Raw genomic sequence first — 17,664 nt, forward strand, 5'->3', positions numbered from 1 at the left:
TTTACAGAGTGAAAAATTATATGTACCTGAAGCTCTGAGCGGGGAGATTCTGAAACATTGTCATGACAGCAAACTTGCGTGACATTTTGGATTTGTAAAGATGCTCCATCTAGCCCAGAGGCAATTTTGGTGGCTGATTATGCACAAAGAAATTTCCCAGTATGTAAACTCTTGTCAAACTTGCCTAATGGGAGAAAGTTGAGGGAACCACCTGGATTCTTGCAACCCCTGGAAACCCTCTCCCGTCCTTGGTCAGTGATTTCAATTGACGTTATTACAGATTTGCCTCCCAGCAAGGGGAAGATCATGTTCCTACTAATTGCGGATGATTTTTCTAAGCAAGCTCATTTTGTGCCATGTGCACAACACACTACTGCTCAAAAACTAGCTAAACTGTTTATGCAGCATGTGGTACAATTACATTCTGTTCCAGACAAAATAATCTTGTACCAGGGTCCCCAATTTGTGGCTGATTTCTGGAGAGAGTTTATGAAATTGTCTGGCATAGAACAAGGGCTCAGCTCGACTCACCATCCAGAAATGGATGGGCAGACAGAGAGGACTAATCAAGTGTTAGAGCTGTTCCTCAGGTGTTATATCAGTTACCAACAAGATTATTGGGTAGACTTTTATCCATGTCCTGAGTACTTTTACAATAACAGTCTGCACAATTTGATTGGCACCTCCCCTTTCCAAGTGGTGCAAGGATCTGAGGGCAAGCCATTGCCTGGTTTGGGAGATGGCCCTGAAGAGGGGGGGTGGGATCTAAAAAACTGGTGATCTAAGCTAGTATCATAATGGGACTTGGTGAAGAAATGTTAGAAAAAGCTAAAATGGATTATAAACAACAAACTGACAAGAAAAGTCCCCCCCCAGGACATCAAGGCCGGGGACTCTGTTCAGGTTTCCACAAAGAACGTAAGAGGGGAACAGCTGAGAAAAATATCAGACTGGAAGTATTGTGGACCTTTTAAAGTATTATGTCTTATTAACAATGTGTCAGTCGAACTGGACTTCCCTAAAAATATAAGGCATGTACACCCTGTTTTTCATTTCAGCTTACTCAAGAAAAATTCAGGTCCAGATAAATGGCATCCTGAACCAGCCACCCCTCCTCCCATCATGGTTGACAGGCAACCATACCAAGAAGTCAAGCAAATCTTGGACTCTAAATTAAAAAGTGGTGTCTTGTATTATTTGATTTAGTGGGGAAAAACTTCTCTGAAGATCACAATGAATAGGTCTGAGCAGCTGATGTAAAAGCCAAATAAATAGTTCAGGAATTTCATAAACGATACCCTATCAAACCGGTAGGAGGGTAATATTGGGGGGACAGGATGTCAGGATCCACAGTATGTCTCCTGTCATGTGTTATTTTTCTTCCTGAAAGGTTTTACATACAGCATAACTATCACTGTCTGGCTATGGGTGTATTATGGGGTCAAGTGCACTGTTATTGGAATAGTTTGTGTAAGGTTGTTTTGTCTCTCACACTGAGGCTGTTGATAGCTACCTGAGAATGTGGGGGCCTTACTCCTTCCTTTACAACATTTGGAGAAAGAGGCTGGGAATGTCCTCTGCATCTCCAGATGAGTGCACTGTGAATTGCTGCATAAACAATTATGTCTTCCAAGTTCTGGGGTGTGCGGAGCCTGCGTTTTCCTGAAATTACTTAATGCTGTTTGTATGTTTTACTTTCACTCCTGGCAAGACCTCTATATATATCAATAAAGTTTCACCTATGCTTTCATAAGTAGAAATCTATCTGTTACTTGGCAAAACCTTATGCCACCCTCTTTTGAAAAACTTTCTGGTTATGGAGCGTAGTTGACTGTTACTGGCTTCTGCTGCTGTACTGGCTTCTGCTTCTGCTGCAGGGATTGTTATGCAACCGCAATATTATTCAATGGACAAGGAGGTGGAACTCACAGGAGGAGGAACTCTCAGAAAGGTTCAGGAGCTGTGCTCCTGTGAGCTCCCACTGAATCTGAGGCCTGGCGCTAATTCCATTTTGTCAGGTTGGGTCTAAGTGTGCCTAAGAGTTTGCAGAAGACGGGGGGTGTTACTTTGTTACTTTGCACCTTTTGCTGTTATTGTTATGTTGCTTATCTTGCTACCATAGTAATGGGTAGATTCTCACCTGAGAATGCAGCTACTGTTCCTGAAGTTACGAGGCCCTTAGAATATAGTGTCTTGCACAGCTGGGTACCAAACTCTCTGGGAAAGAACTGACAAAGGGGTGGAGACTTAAATTTGCCCACGCTTTTGTTTTTTATAACTTTAATTACTTATGCTAATTTGCTCTCTGAGCAAAAAGTCACTACCTGTATGTAACCTTTAACAAATTTTAACCTTGATTTCATGAGAATGAGTTTGTTGGGCTGATAACTGGCAGAGCCTCACACATTTATGTTTCCACTTGTATATTGGTAGATCCAAGCATCCTACATATATAAATGGCAAGCCGTCTTGCTGATGACTCACCTACTTTCCCATTGGCTGAGCTACATGTAGCTCAACCTCCATGGAGAGCTGTCTCACCCTCCAGCCCCAGGAAAGACTAGGATTGGGCCACTGGGGAAGCTGCCTTCATGTCCTATTGGCCCATCCTCCTGTTGCTAGGCAACCATAGTATTCCAAGCTTAGTTCTGTCAGTAAAAGACAGGGGAAGGAGGCTCTTTCCAGGTCTATTTTGGCCTTTGAGGAAGAACTCATTGGACCCAGTCCTGAATAGAGTTGCCAGCTCCAGCCTGATGGGAAATTCCTGGAGATTTTTATTAATTTTTTCATTTATACAGAACAAAACAAAATAAACCATAATAAATCATAGTTCTTACTCTTAGCTCAGAGTAGTACATTTCAAACTTACATTTAAGTCTTATATTTTTCAGAAATAAACCATGTTTTCATATATAGGATTAGATGGTAAGTATTCATTTTGCAACAAAAAACTAACCACTACTAACCAAGGTGTTATAACTTTCTTTTCATATTTTTCAGAAGAACAATTGGATGTTACAAAAGCCATCTTTGTGTATATAAAGTATTCCCAGATCCTATCTGTCCACATTTGCATTGCTGGTATCTTATTGTCTTTCCAATTTTTTGCTATTAGTGATTTAGCAATACTAATCAGTATTAAACTAATGTCCTTCTTAGTCTCATTTTTGTCTACTGTTTCCCAGTGGTCCAATAGAATAGCCTGCGGTGTAAAAGGAATATTTATTTTTAATATTTCCATTATTTTCCCAATTATGTTACGCCAATAGGTTTCTATTTCCGGACATAACCAACAGTGCATAAAATTTGCTGCCTGCCCACAATTTTTATAGTATAATGGAGAATATGTCAGATCTATTCTGTTTAAAATAGCTGGTGGTAAATACCATCTGGTTAATATTTTTATAGATTGTATACGAACTGAAAATATACTTGAGGTGTTAGTTGATGCAGCCCAAATCTGATCCCTTTCACATTCTGGGATTTCCATATTTAGATCAGCATGCCATTGTTTTTGGTAGAGTGTTAATTTTTCTTCTTCCATACTATTTAAAATTTTGTATATTACCGTAATTAAGCCAGGTTTTAGTATTCCTTTATTCTGTATAAGAATTTCAAGTGGAATCATTTGCCTCTGTCTGGTAGACTCCAGAAAATGTTTCAACTGTAGATAAATATAGCATGGAATAGATTGATCTATTTTTGTTCTAATTTAGTTTATCTAATAAATGAATTGTTTTTGTTATTCCTTTGTTTTCCCATATTTCAAAGCTTGAAGGATATAATCCTGGAGGAAACCATTTCTGATGTTTAAAAGTTGCCTGATATGAGATTCCTGGAGCTATTTTTTCTTTCTTTCTAAACCATATTTTTAATGAATTCTTTAAAAAATATTCACCATCTTTAAATTCCTCTTTTAATCATTCTTTATCCCATAATAGATCATATAATGATTTATGTTTTATATTATGCATCTTTATTTCTGCCCATGCAGGTGTACCTTTTCTACTGCTGCTCTTAATAATAATGATATATGTATTGATTCATAATATACTCTCAAATTTGGATAATCTATACCTCCTCTATTTATATTTCTAACTAATGTTTTAAAATTAATTAGTGGTCTTTAATGATTCCAAAAAAAATTGTTTAATGAGCTTTGCAGTATCCTAAGTGAAGTCATAACAGGAGGGCTCTGAATAAAAATATACACGGTAGTATATAAGATTTTATTAAATTTTGTCTATCAGTCCAAGTAAGTGTTTTTGCATTCCAATTTTAAAATATATTTTAATATCTTCCTGTAATTTTACAAAGTTGCGCTGAAATAAATCTTTAATATTTTTTGGAATATAAATGCCAAGATATCTCCATGACTTGTCTGGTTCCCTATATCCACATTGTTCCTTAATTTTGCACGAATCCATTTGTTTTAAGTTTATTGGATGTATTATAGTTTTTTCATCATTGAATTTTAAGCCTGATAGTATGCTAAAATTATTAGTAGTTTGTTTTAGTTCAGCCAGAGACTCAGTTGGAAGAGTTAAGTACAGTATCATGTCATCAGCATAGAGTGCTATCTTTTGCTCATTTTGACCAATTTCAATGCCTTTAATTTTTTTATTTGTTCTTATGTGTTCCGCTAAAGGCTCTAATGCCAAAATAAATAAAAGTGAAGACAAAGGGCATCCCTGTCTAGTCCCTCATTTTAAAGGTATCGGTTTAGATGTCAAACCATTTATTTTTAAATTGACTGTAGGATTTAAATATATTGCTTTGGTAGCTGTTTTAAAATGTATTCCAAAACCCATATAGTCTAATAATTTATGCAAATAATTTATGTTGACACTATTGAAAGCCTTTTCAACATCAAGGGATACTATTAACATTTCCTGATTATATTTCTCTCCATAATTTATAATACTGAAGGTTTTACATATGTTTTTGATTCTATTATGTTTTGGAATAAAATCAGACTGATCATTTTTTACATAATGAGAAATAATTTGTTTCAGCCTTTTTGCAAAAACAGTAGCAAAAATCTTTGCATCTACATTAAAAAGTGTTATTAGTCTATATGAAGAGACTGAAGTACCATCTTTGTTTGGTTTTTGCATCAATACTATGTCTGATTTTGTCCATGATGCTGGTAATATTCCAGTTTCTAAGATATTGTTACAGAGATCAGCCAATGGTTTACATGTTTCACTTCTAAATGTTTTGAAAAATTCTGCAGGGAACCCACACTTTCCTACCGCCTTATTGTTTTTCAATTGATTTATTGCCTCTAAAACTTCCTGTTCTGTAACAAGCTGGCCCAGATATTTTTTGTGTTCTTCAGTTAGTTTTTAAATCCTATTGTTCTTTTGTAAATAGTTATCTAAGTTTTACCTTTCTAAAGTCATACGAATTTTTGTAGTCCTCTTCAAAACTTTTAATTATTTCATCATTGCTGCTTTGTACATTTCCAAATGAGTCTCTGATTGAATGAATATGTCTATTATTTTGTTTAACTTTTACTCTATGTGATAAAATTAGAGTCTTAGGGGTTTTAAGCCAATTTCGTTGCTTAAGAGTCTTTTTGTATTTTATTTGTTAATACAGATTCTAAAATTTTCCTTTCAGCATTTAGTTTTTTTAAAAAAATTGGACTGTTTGATTGTTTATGTATTCATTCCAGATGTTTAATTCTATTTGATATATTTATAATTGTATTATCTTTTTCTTTTTTCAGAGCCACTGTTGTTGCTATAATTTGACCTTGAATTACTGCTTTGAATGCTTCCCAAGTAATTTGATGAGATGTATCAAGCACATTATTTTCCTGAAAATAATTTGTTATATTTTTTGCTACTTGCTCTCTGTATTGTTGTTTTAATGAAATTGATTTATTCATCACCCATTTTCTGTCTGATTTCTTTTCTACTGTAAGTTGCAAATTACATGTAACAGGAGAGCGGTCAGAACATTGTCTGGTTTCTATTAGGGATGTGCAGAAAATTTTTTTTGGAAGTACACGGATTCAGAAATATGTGGGGAGGGGGGGGGGAATACAGACTCCCATATATTTCTGAATTTCGTAGTCGGAATAGCCGCATATACTGTAGATGCGTGGCTATTTCCAAATATATGGCCCCATTATACCCTCTGGGCCATTGAAATCAATGGCAAATAGGGTATATTTGAAGCTGCCTGGAGGGGAGGGGGTTTGAGGGAGAGCCCCCAAATTTGCAGGGGACTCTCCGCTACAAACCCCCCAAGTCCCAAAAAGATTGGGCCAGGGGGTCCAATTCCTGGGGCACCCAAAGCCAAACCTAGCTTCACACCAAAGAATCTCTATAGGACCCAAATGCACTATCTACTCTATGAACCCTGCCACACAAAACACAATCTGCTCAAGGACAGGAGGATGCAAAACCTGCAGCAATACAGAATAGATCCAAACAGAAGGCCAACACAAACTCAACTGTTAAAAAAGTGGCCTTTTAAACAATGAAAATTAGGCCAAACAGCACCCCCCCCCAAGAACCAGAAGAGAAAAGGAACGACAGCAGCACAACACAGCAGCAACAAATCAAAGACAGAATCCTTTTAAAACAGTAAAAAACTTAACTTTTAACAATACAGGAACTTTACCAACCCCTCCCCCCTTCCAAAAAAACCCTTCACCCTAACCCTAAGAAATCCAAGCCGCCCAAATCAGGAAAAGTAAAAGGACACTGCACTTTTAAAAGACCTCTCACTAAAGTAAGATATGGGCAAATTGGCAAAAAAAAACCCCACCCCAGGCCCCCTCGCCCAGCAGAACCCCCTAACCCTAACCCCAAATAAGCTGTCCACCACCCAAATCTGGATAAGTAAAGGGAGTTTGAGTCTTAAAAAGTCCTTTTACCAACTAAAATAAAAACAAGAACCCCAAGACTGTCTTACCTTAGACTTCTTCTCTACTCCAGGCAAGTCTGGTAAGGCTGAGAGAGAGAGCTGAGCCCAAGGGCCAGCACAGCAGAATCTCTCTCACACACCAACACAGCAGCAATTTCAAAGCAATTGTCATGGCTGGAACATTTGAGTGTGATTAAGACTTTTATTTTCCCAAAAAAATTATATTTGTTTAGAGCTTTACCCATCCATTTATCACACAGTACGATTAGTAGGTGGCAAACCCTACTGAATGATTTTGTATGGAGTTATAAGAAACCAAGGGTTGCTTTCTCAACTCTCTGTCATCATTCCGACAGAGGTGGCCTAGCTTCCCCAAACTTATATTTATTTTATTCAACGACGGTACTTTCAGGCTTTTTAAAAGCAGTTTATGCTAAAGATACTCCAGATTGGGTGATAATAGAAGAACAACATCTAACCCCACTGAAATACCATGACTATAAGTGGCTGGAAAGGTCATCTAGACCAAGCTGGCTGTTACAGAGCCCCTTCTTGAAAGCTATAGTAAGTATATGGGATAACAATCGCAAGAGATTGCCCCCCACACACACACCTTTTAATTGCTACCATTTTGAGGCAACCCTGGTTTGCTCCAGCAGCAAAACAGGATTCTTACGGTTTTTGGAGCAGAAACTCAATAAAATTTTTGTTTCAATTGATCGGTGGGAGCTCAATTTTGTCAATGGTTGAACTGGGAAAGAAACTAAACTGCCTTCCTTCTTGGTTTGAGTATATTCAGCTAACACACCTTTTAAATTCCCCAATGTTGTTAGCAGCTAAATTACGTCCTAAAACTGAATTTGAATGATTGGTGATGAATTTTAACCAAAACAGTAAACAGACTATCTCTAAATTGTATCACATGTTATGGTTAGATCATTTTAGACAGCCACCTTCTTATGCTGTACATTGGCATAGAGATTGTGATATGATCCTTGATGCAGACCATTGGGATTCTATATGGTCATCAGAAGCTTTTAACACCAATTCACTTAATACTCTGCAGTTAAATTATAAAATACTTTTAAGGTGGTATTATACTCCTATACGTTTAGCACGTATTTTACCCCTTTGTGTTGGAGAGGGTGTGGCTCATTGTTGGTAACTCTGCTGACAGCAGCGAAATCTGTCATAGCTACCACATGGAAAAGCCGTAGTTATTTAAGTGTTGATCAATGGTTTTCCAAAATTTGGGACCATATGGCCATGGAAAAAATAGCATCAGGTCTTAATTCTATAGATCCCTACATGGCCCATGAAAAGTTTATTGCAAAATGGTTTCCGATAATTGAGAAGTTAGATAACGATCCTTGCTATGTTAATTCGCTCTTGAAATGTGAGAGTTATAAATTTTCTGTTACTATTGTAAATATGGTTAGTTTTGGGCAGGCCTTTTGGTTTTAATTTGAAATATTTAGTTATAGTTTGTCTATCGGTTTCTGAGGATATGTGTATACATATATTTAAGAATGACTGTTTTGACTATTTTGTATGTATACAACTCTATTTTATGTTCATCTTTCTGTGGTATTGAATAAAAATAATAAAAAAAAACCCAGCAGCAATGGAGGAGTCCAGCCAGGCAGACTCCTTAAAAAGGTTCTCTGGCCCTACAGAGAGCAGTTTCAAAAAATAGCACTGCTCTGTGATTGGCCAGACAACAGTGCTTACTTCGATACCCAAGTAAGCAAAAGATCAAAAGAACAACAATTTTGCTGATGGCTGGGGTATCAGCTACACAACAGCCCTGCAAAGCATGCATTTGCAATGCATTTTGTAAATGCATGCTTTGGATTGGCTGCTGGGGCTCCTCTTCCCCCTCCCCCCTCCCTGATCCCAGGGAGGCTATGGGAGAGGTGGGAAAAGGCTACCAAAGGCAGGAAAGGAGGCAAGCAGCTCCCCTGAGGCTGCAGAAGCCCCTTTCCCGCCTTTTGCGTTGAATTCCATATACTTCTGAATATCTATATGGAAGTATATGGGGAGCCATACTCAGCTCCCGCATAATGGGCCCCAATTGGATTCGGCTGTATGCAATTCCGTATACAGCCAAATCAAGGGTGATTTGGCGGTTGATTCGGTTCGGCCGAACCAAATGCACACCCCTAGTTTCTATATCAGGATTTTTGATTCGTTTTACCAATGTGTATGTTGTCAATATATAATCAATACGGGTGTACATATTATATTGTGGTGAATAATGTGTATAATTGCGTTCACCTTGGTGCATCAACCTCCAGACATCACACAAACCCAGACTTCTAATCATGTATTGCAGGGGTGAAGAACAATCTTTTTGAATAGATATTTTCTTGTGTCTTGATCTATCCCAATAGGTATTTAGAAGATAATTGAAATCTCCTCCTAGTATTATTTCTCCAATATGAATTTTTTCTAATATTTGCAAAGCATGTTCAATAAATTTTCCCTGATTGCTGTTTGGCGCATATAGCAATCCCAGTGTTACTTCAGTACCTTCCAATTTGCTTTTTACATAAACATGCTGACCTTGTGTATCAGTTAAGATGTCTATGGGTTCAAAGCAAATTGTTTTAGAAATTAATATTGCAGTACCCCTTGCTTTGGATGAATCTGTTGAAACAAACTGTTGAGTATACCAGTTAGTGCACAGAACTGAAATGTCATGTGTTTCCTGTAGTAAAACTATATCTGGTTTATGTTGCATAATTTGCTGTGTTATTCTCCTTTTCTTAATTTTGTTATTATGCCCTCTAACATTCCAAGACCATATTGCAACTATCTTCTCAGAATTCTTATTTATTTATTCTCCTACCAAATTGTAATTCAACACTTATATATTATTCTAATCTACTCTACTCTATATTTATTCTTAACACAACATAAAATAAAACGTGATCTGTTTATGTCTTACAGACCTTTCTGAACTTTTGTCTCTATTCTTAATTCTAACTTTAATGTTAAAGCTCTGTCCTTATTTCCAATCTTTCCCTCCTCCCCCCCACATTCTGTAGTTTGTTTCAATGGCGTTAACATCATATAACAAAAGTGAACAATATATATTTTGCACGACTATTTACAGTATTCTGTTCTTCAGCACTTTGGTGATGGAGTTCTTCCCGCTGCCTCTGGAACTGGAATCTTGCTTGTTTTCATAGGAGAAGCTGTGAAGGATATTTTCTTTTGTTGGTTTTTGTAGTTGTGTCAGATTATGAGTCCATTTTTAGTTCTTTCAAGAGTGAAGTTTCTGAATCTGAGTCGAACACCTGGAGTGTTTTCCTTTTGTGTCTCACTATTAATTTCCCTGTCATGGACCAACGATATCTAATGCCAGCTTCTTGTAGCTTTATTGTCACAAACTTTAAGGTCTTTTGAATCTGCAATGTCTCTGCAGGAACATCGGGGAGTACTATGATTTTGTGCTCATTGTAGTTCAAATGTCCTTTTTCTCTTGCTTTATTAAGCATCATATTCCTATCTCTTACATCCACAAAATAAACCAAGATGTCACGTGGGTATTTTTTTTTCCAGCTCTCTGTATTGATCCAAGTCTGTATGCATGTACAATGTTTAAAGCAGAGTCCTCATGCATTTTCATTTCAGTGTGAAGCCACTGGCTTATAAAATTACAGAGATCTTTATTTCCTTCTATGTTTTCAGCCATCCCATGGAACTTCAAATAATTTTGCTTTATAGTTGTTTCTGCTATAAGCAGTCTGTCTTTTAATAGTATAATTTCATCTTGAGTTTGCTTATTTTCTGCTTGCAATTTTAAGCTCAGAGACACTGCTGAGTTAGCTATTTTTGTCGTTTTGTTTAAGTTGTCAGCTATTTCTTTTAACTGCATAGAGACAGGGTGTAACAGAGTTGCAATTTTTTTCAGACATTATGTTTAACTGTTCCACTTTGTTAGCAAAAGAAGAAGTTAAGGAGCTTTGAAGGGAGTCTTGTAAGGTTTGTACAGTGGAAGCCTCCATTTCAGTCTCTCCCAGCCCTTATTCAGTGCCATCCGCCATTTTGTTTTTGGGGATTTTTTTCTTATTTTTTAACTGCTGCGGTTTGGGCTCAAAATAAATGCTTACCAGCTGATTTTTTGTTTTGCCAGTGCTCTGCTTCTTCCAGTTCATTTTCCTCATGTGCAGGTATGTTTAGATGCCTTAAAAAGTTCAGTTTTATCTGTGAGGGAGGGTGAGGATTGGGAGAGTTACCAGGATGCATCTGCCATGTTCCAGAGTTGCCACACCCCCCCATTCATGGAGATTTTTTGGTGGACTCTAAGGAAGCCAGAGTTTGGGAAGGGGAGAGCCCTCAGCTAAACACCATAGAGTCCACTTTCCAAAGCAGTTATTTTCTCCAGGTAAAGAGAGCTGTTGTTGGGAGTTCAGTTGTGATACCAAGAGATCTTCAGGCTCCACCTGGAGGTTGGCTACCCTAGGCCTGGCAGCACCCTCTGAATGACTTGATGCCACCTGACTGGCATGACTTAACTAGGCCTGGCTGCTTGCTACTGTTCAGTGTATGTAGAAAGAATACCATAGGTATCAAAACCTCAAATAATGAAACAGTCTTCCACTGTATATATTCATTCACAAATATTTCTTGTCCAGATTTTAGAAATTTGTAAAATGTACTGAAAACCTCATGTGTATCTAGCACTTTCTTCATTTCACATACAGCTTAACAGGAATGTTGTAAAAGGGATAAGACTTCCAAACTCCAAATCAATGAAAATGCACAGTCCAATAATATATACCGTATTTTTCTGACTATAAGGCGCTCCTGTCCATAGGACGCACCTTCCTCCTGGGGGGGCGATCCGCTGCCTCCGCCTCCGATGCCAGCGCTTCCCCTGCACCTGCCTGCCTGGCTCCAGCTTCTTCCAGCAAGCGCTGGGATCGCTCCATGCTGCCCCCACCGCAAACCCAGTGCTTCGCCAGTGCCAGCTGTGGAGGGGGCAGCGTGGAGGGGGCAGCGTGCTTCCTCCATGCCTGTCTGCCTGGGTTCAGCTCTGATGCTTAAAGCAAGTGCTGGGGGAAGCAGGCAGGCAGGCGCGGGGGAAGCGCCAGGATCAGAGGCGGAGGCAATGGATCCCCCCCCCCGAGGAAGGTACCTTTGCTCCATAAGACGCACACACTTCCCCACCACCACACTTTTGGGGGGGGGGGAGTGCGTCTTATGGTACGAAAAATACGGTATTTCTTCACTTTAAAGGTACCAGGAAAAAAAATATGGGAACTGGAGGCACAATTGTCCACACTGCAGTGTATAAAGGAAGGTGAGGATTTTCTTGACAGAACCCATGAAGCGCTCTTGAAAGGACAACAGGAGGAAGCAGTATCTCAGCAATTGGAAGAGAAGCCAACACAGGAGCAGTCTTCATGGAAAAATGTAACCCTCAGGAGCAAGAAAATCAGAAGTTCTGAGCCTCTGCTGCTCAGCAATCGGTTCCAGGATCTCCCCACAGATACAGTTTCCCCTACAGGTTGCAAATACAGCAGAAGACAGAAACAGAATGACCTTGACAGGCTGAAAAACTGGTCTGAAACCAATAAAATGAATTTTAACAAGGATAAATGTAAAGTTCTGCATTTAGTGTGCTTGTTAGATAGATAGATAGATGAATTTATTGTCATGTTCTCAACAAAAAGAGAGCAACGAAATGAGGTGCTCTTCCACAAACATACCAACACATCAAACACACATATTCATAAACCATTTAAATACATCTAAAACCATTAAACCATTTAAACCATTAAAACCATTTAAATACATCTAAAATGGATAAACATTCATAAAACCATTAAAACCATTTAAACCATTAAATAAACATTCATAAAACCATTAAACATTCATAAAACCATTAAAACCATTTAAACCGTTAAATACATCTAAAACAGATAATCCTTCATAACCCTGCATTTAACCTAACCACAGCACTTGGATAGAAACTGTCCTTAAATCTGTTTGTCCTAGCCTTCAACACTCTATATCGTCTACCTGACGGTAAGATCTCAAAAAGCAAATGGCCCAGATGTGTATGGTCCCTTAGGATCATTTGTATCTTCCTTTTACATGCCATATTATACAGATCCACCAATGAGGGGAGAGAACATCCACAAATCTTTTGTGCTCTTCTCGTCACTCTTTGGAGCACCCTTCTCTCTGCTTCCGTGCAGCTCCCAAACCACGCGCAGAGGCAATAAGATAAAATGCTCTCAATGGAACTACGATAAAAGGCAACCAGCAGACTCCCTGACAGTTGTAGTGATCTTAAGAGTCTTAAGTAGTATAGTCGTTGCTGGGCCTTCTTCTCTAGAGCTAAAGTATTTGCCCCCCATGTTAGATCCTGTTTCATGGTAATTCCCAGAAACTTCCATTCTGTCACCTGTTCTACCATAACACCATCAATAAACAACGGCTGGGTGTCCAAACTACTCTTCCTGTAATCCACTATAATTTCCTTTGTCTTATTTATATTTAAAATAAGATTATTTACTTTACACCAAAGGGACAGCTGTTGAACTTCCCTCCTGTACGCAGACTCATCATCCTCAGAGATGAGCCCTACCAACGTTGTATCATCTGCATACTTAATGATTTTGTTACTCAGACTGCTAGAAACACAATCAGACGTGTAAATAGTGAAAAGAAGTGGACTCAAGACACATCCCTGAGGGGTGCCAGTATTTAAGATCTTCACGGAGGAAATATATCCATCCATTTTAACCCTTTGTGAACGACCTGACAAAAAATTCAAAATCCACTCACATATAGAGTCCGACAGCTTCAAATCTTTAAGCTTAAACAACAATCTATGGGGTGATATTGTATTAAAAGCAGAACTAAAATCTGCAAACAACATTCTAACATACGTCCCCTTTTTATCCAAATGCGATAAAGCAGTATAAAGAACAGTATTAAAAGCATCCTCAGTAGATCTATTTTTCCTGTAAGCAGACTGATATTCATCAAAAATAACAGGAAGGCAGGAAATAATATATTTTTGAACTAATTGTTCAAAACACTTCATTATCACAGAAGTCAAGGCCACTGGCCTATAGTCATTTAAAACCTTTGCTGGCGTCCTCTTTGGTATTGGGACAATAAGGGAAGCCTTCAAACAAGTGGGAACAATGGATTGTGACAAAGAACGATTGAAAATCTCAGTCCACACCCCGGCTAACTGCCCTGCACATTCCTTTACCACACAACCAGGGATATTATCGGGACCTGCAGCCTTTCTAGAATTTACTGCCTTCATTATACACCTAACATCGTGCTCCCTCACAACGAAAGGAGCACCTTGCTTGTTCCCCAACGATGATGTTACTAGTAATTCCGCTTCCTTTTGATCCACTTCAAACCGGGCATAAAAAGTATTTAACTCCTCTGCCAGCTCCTGCTTTCCATTCGTACTAGCCTTTAGCGCCTTGAAATTAGTTAACTGCTGAATCCCCTGCCAGGCTTGTCTCAAATTATTCTGAGAAAGCCATTCTTCTATCCTGCCCTTATATGCAGCTTTGGCCTGTTTAATACCCCGCTTCAAATTTGCTCTGGCCACACTGTAAAGTGAGGCATCCCCAGACTTAAAAGCCTTATATCTCCTATGCAAGAGAAACCTAACAGTGCCAGTCATCCATGGCTTTTGATTTGGATAGGTTCGAATACACTTGTTTGTTGTAACAGTATCAATACAGTGGGCCATATACCTCAAAACTGTATCTGTATAACACTCTAGGTCTGGATGTTCAAAGATGTCCCAATTTGTTCGTTCAAAGCAGTCTTGAAGCTGCATAGTCGCCCCCACAGGCCAGCATCTCACTGTCCTAGTTACAACCACCCCCCTCTTCCACTTAGAAATATACACAGGAACCAAGACCAAGGATAAATGATCAGACATACCTAACTGTATGAAAATATTCAAACCCCTAGTCGCACATGTCACCTGTTGATAGAACTTAGGAAGAACAACTCGCAAATCAACATGATTAAAATCCCCTGCTACAATAAAAACAGCATCTGGATACTTAGTTTGCAACTCACTAACTTCGTTGCCTAAACAACTCAAAGCTAAATCAGCTTTTGCATCTGGTGGAATGTACACAACCAATATAATGACCGCACTAAATTCCCGTGGCAAATAAAAAGGTCTAATCTTTACAGTCATATATTCTACTTCAGCAGAACAATGGCTTGTTATGATCTTTGAGTTCGTACTCCAATCTTCTCTCACATACATACAGACTCCTTGTTCTGTAACTGACTACAGTGAATGGATGCCGGTTTGTGAATAGCAGTCTTAAGGATATTGCTGTAAATATGTGCCATGTTGAATGAAAAGACACCAGTGTATGAAAAGACACAAGTGGGTGCATTTTAATTTTGGATACTTTATTGATACAATGGAGGCATTTGTTGCTTTGTATTGTATCTTTAGTCTTGCAGGTCCCACTGTGAAGAAGTATTTGCACAAAACAAGGTCTTAGTTGACCCCTTGTCTGGGATTTTATTTCTGATGGACACATGGTAACTTTAAAGTGAAGAAATAATGTATTATTGGACTTTGCATTTTCATTTAATTGAACTTTGGATTTTTTTTCTCTTTCACAGCATTCCTGTTAAGTTGTATGTGAACTAAAGAAAGTGTTAGGTACACATGGGGCTTTCTGTATAATTTATGAATTTCTAAAATCTGGACAAGAAATATTTGTGAATGAATATTTATAATGGAAGATTGTATCTTTACTTGAGGTTATGATACCTATGGTATTCTTTCTACACTCCTATGCATAACCTTCTCCCTTTACCTTACAACTTCTGTGACTGTTTAACAACAGCCCCCCCCCCCCCGCCCCAATTACACCCATTAGCAATCTGGGTGATTGCTGTCATGCTATGATGCCACAGCAAATTGACCATGAATGTCCAAGGCTGTGGCACTCTCCCAGAGCCTCTTTCTAGAGTGCATTGTATGTATTCCCACAACAGGCTTTATTCCTAGTTTATGTATAATTTGTGGACACAAAAATAGAAAATATTGCAAAATCACTAGATTCTGTTTGTACAGATGAGGAAGACATTGAAACTAGGGTTTGCAGGGTGAAACAGCATCAACAAGAAGTGTGAAATAATCTTTGCTTGCAAAGTGTGTAAAGACTACAAATTACATTTTCCTTTGGGGTGTCAGGTGGAGAATCATATTCTGAAGTGTCATGTCTCTTAGGCTTTTGTAAAACCCATAATACAGAGAGACAGGAGGCTTAAACTTTCCCCTATGCTGCTTTTGCAACCTGAAATGGTTCAAGGGGGGGATACTATTTGCCCCATTGTGGAAACATAATGTTTAGTTCACCAGCACATGTGCAGCCATCAAATATTGCCAGTCATTTCAGGTCAGGGAAATGTCATACTCGAATCCCATTCCAAACTGGTCCTTTGTGTGCCCAGGAAATTCAGAGCACACCTCTCCTCCCGATCCAGAGTCATCCTTGGGGACAATGTAACATCTAGCTAAGCTGCAGCATTGTAAGACTTGGTTATTGTGAACATGAGAATTACTGGTGCTTGCACTAGAAAGCCGTCTGTGGAAGGCTGCAGTTCACAAAAGGGATATTTTTTAAAGGATAACAAACTGGGTAATCTTTTAAAACTATGTCCAGCAATTATCCTTTGTTGCAAGATAACATTATAAATGTCTGGGCATGATTGATTTATGCTTGTTTGCCTCCCAAGAATTGGCTGCGGAGGAGGGGGGGGGAGATTTCTGCCATTTCTCATGTAATTTTCTTAGTTTCAGATTTCCCATTTGGACTTGGCTGTTTTGATAATTTACTGTGCCACTAGCTGAGAGAAGAAGTATTTATCTTGCAATGCTCTTTGTGAATTTATTAACTCTTATTTATGTTATTTATTTTAAATATTCTCTACAGATGCGACATATGGCAAATATTGGCAAGCTTCTCCTCCACTGCTTCTAAGATCCAGATGCTAATATCATTTCATAACTTGGCCTCCGCAACTCAGATCTGGACTCAAAAGATTCTGTTTTGAATTACCATCATATTTGATATTAATACTAAGCATACCCACAGCTGTCCTAGATTGCAGTTTCCATGGGATTCAGCTCTCAGACACTGGACATAACACTTCTCTGCCCTTGCTTCTCTAGAAATGTTTTGCTTCAGCCAGGTTTCTGAATGTATTGTCTACATCCAGGCCTAACAGAAACTCAATGGTGTTAAAAAAGAAGGAAAAAAAAACCTGCTTTGGGAGGGAGAAATTCAGAGCAGATTGTGTGCTTGTGCACACAGATGCACATACATACGTGCACACATACATGTTTTTAACTCCTTCTCTCCTTGCATCATCATTATTGGTGTTGTTTAATGCCAGTTCTATCAATAACAAGACCTATGTTCTGAGAGATTATCTTGTGGAGCAAGATGTAGACCCAGCATGTGTGACTGAGACCTGGGTGTGGGAGGGCGAAACTGTCACCCTGAACCAACTTGTTTCTCAGTTCTACACCAGTCCTGGACAACTGGGCGGAAGGGGTGGGGGTTGCATTGCTCATCCAAGAATCCTTCCCTGCTGCTCCACAAATCTCCAGCATTGAATTGTTGGCCTGTGTGGGAGACTGAAGAGAGTTTGGCTATCTGGTTGGTATACTGACCACCTAATGCACCACCAGATACTCTACTTGCCCTACTAGATGCAGCATCTGCCTGGACATTGAATTACCCCAGG

Source organism: Heteronotia binoei, chromosome 1, assembly GCF_032191835.1.
Source record: "Heteronotia binoei isolate CCM8104 ecotype False Entrance Well chromosome 1, APGP_CSIRO_Hbin_v1, whole genome shotgun sequence".
In the NCBI taxonomy this organism is placed as follows: Eukaryota; Metazoa; Chordata; class Lepidosauria; order Squamata; family Gekkonidae; genus Heteronotia; species Heteronotia binoei.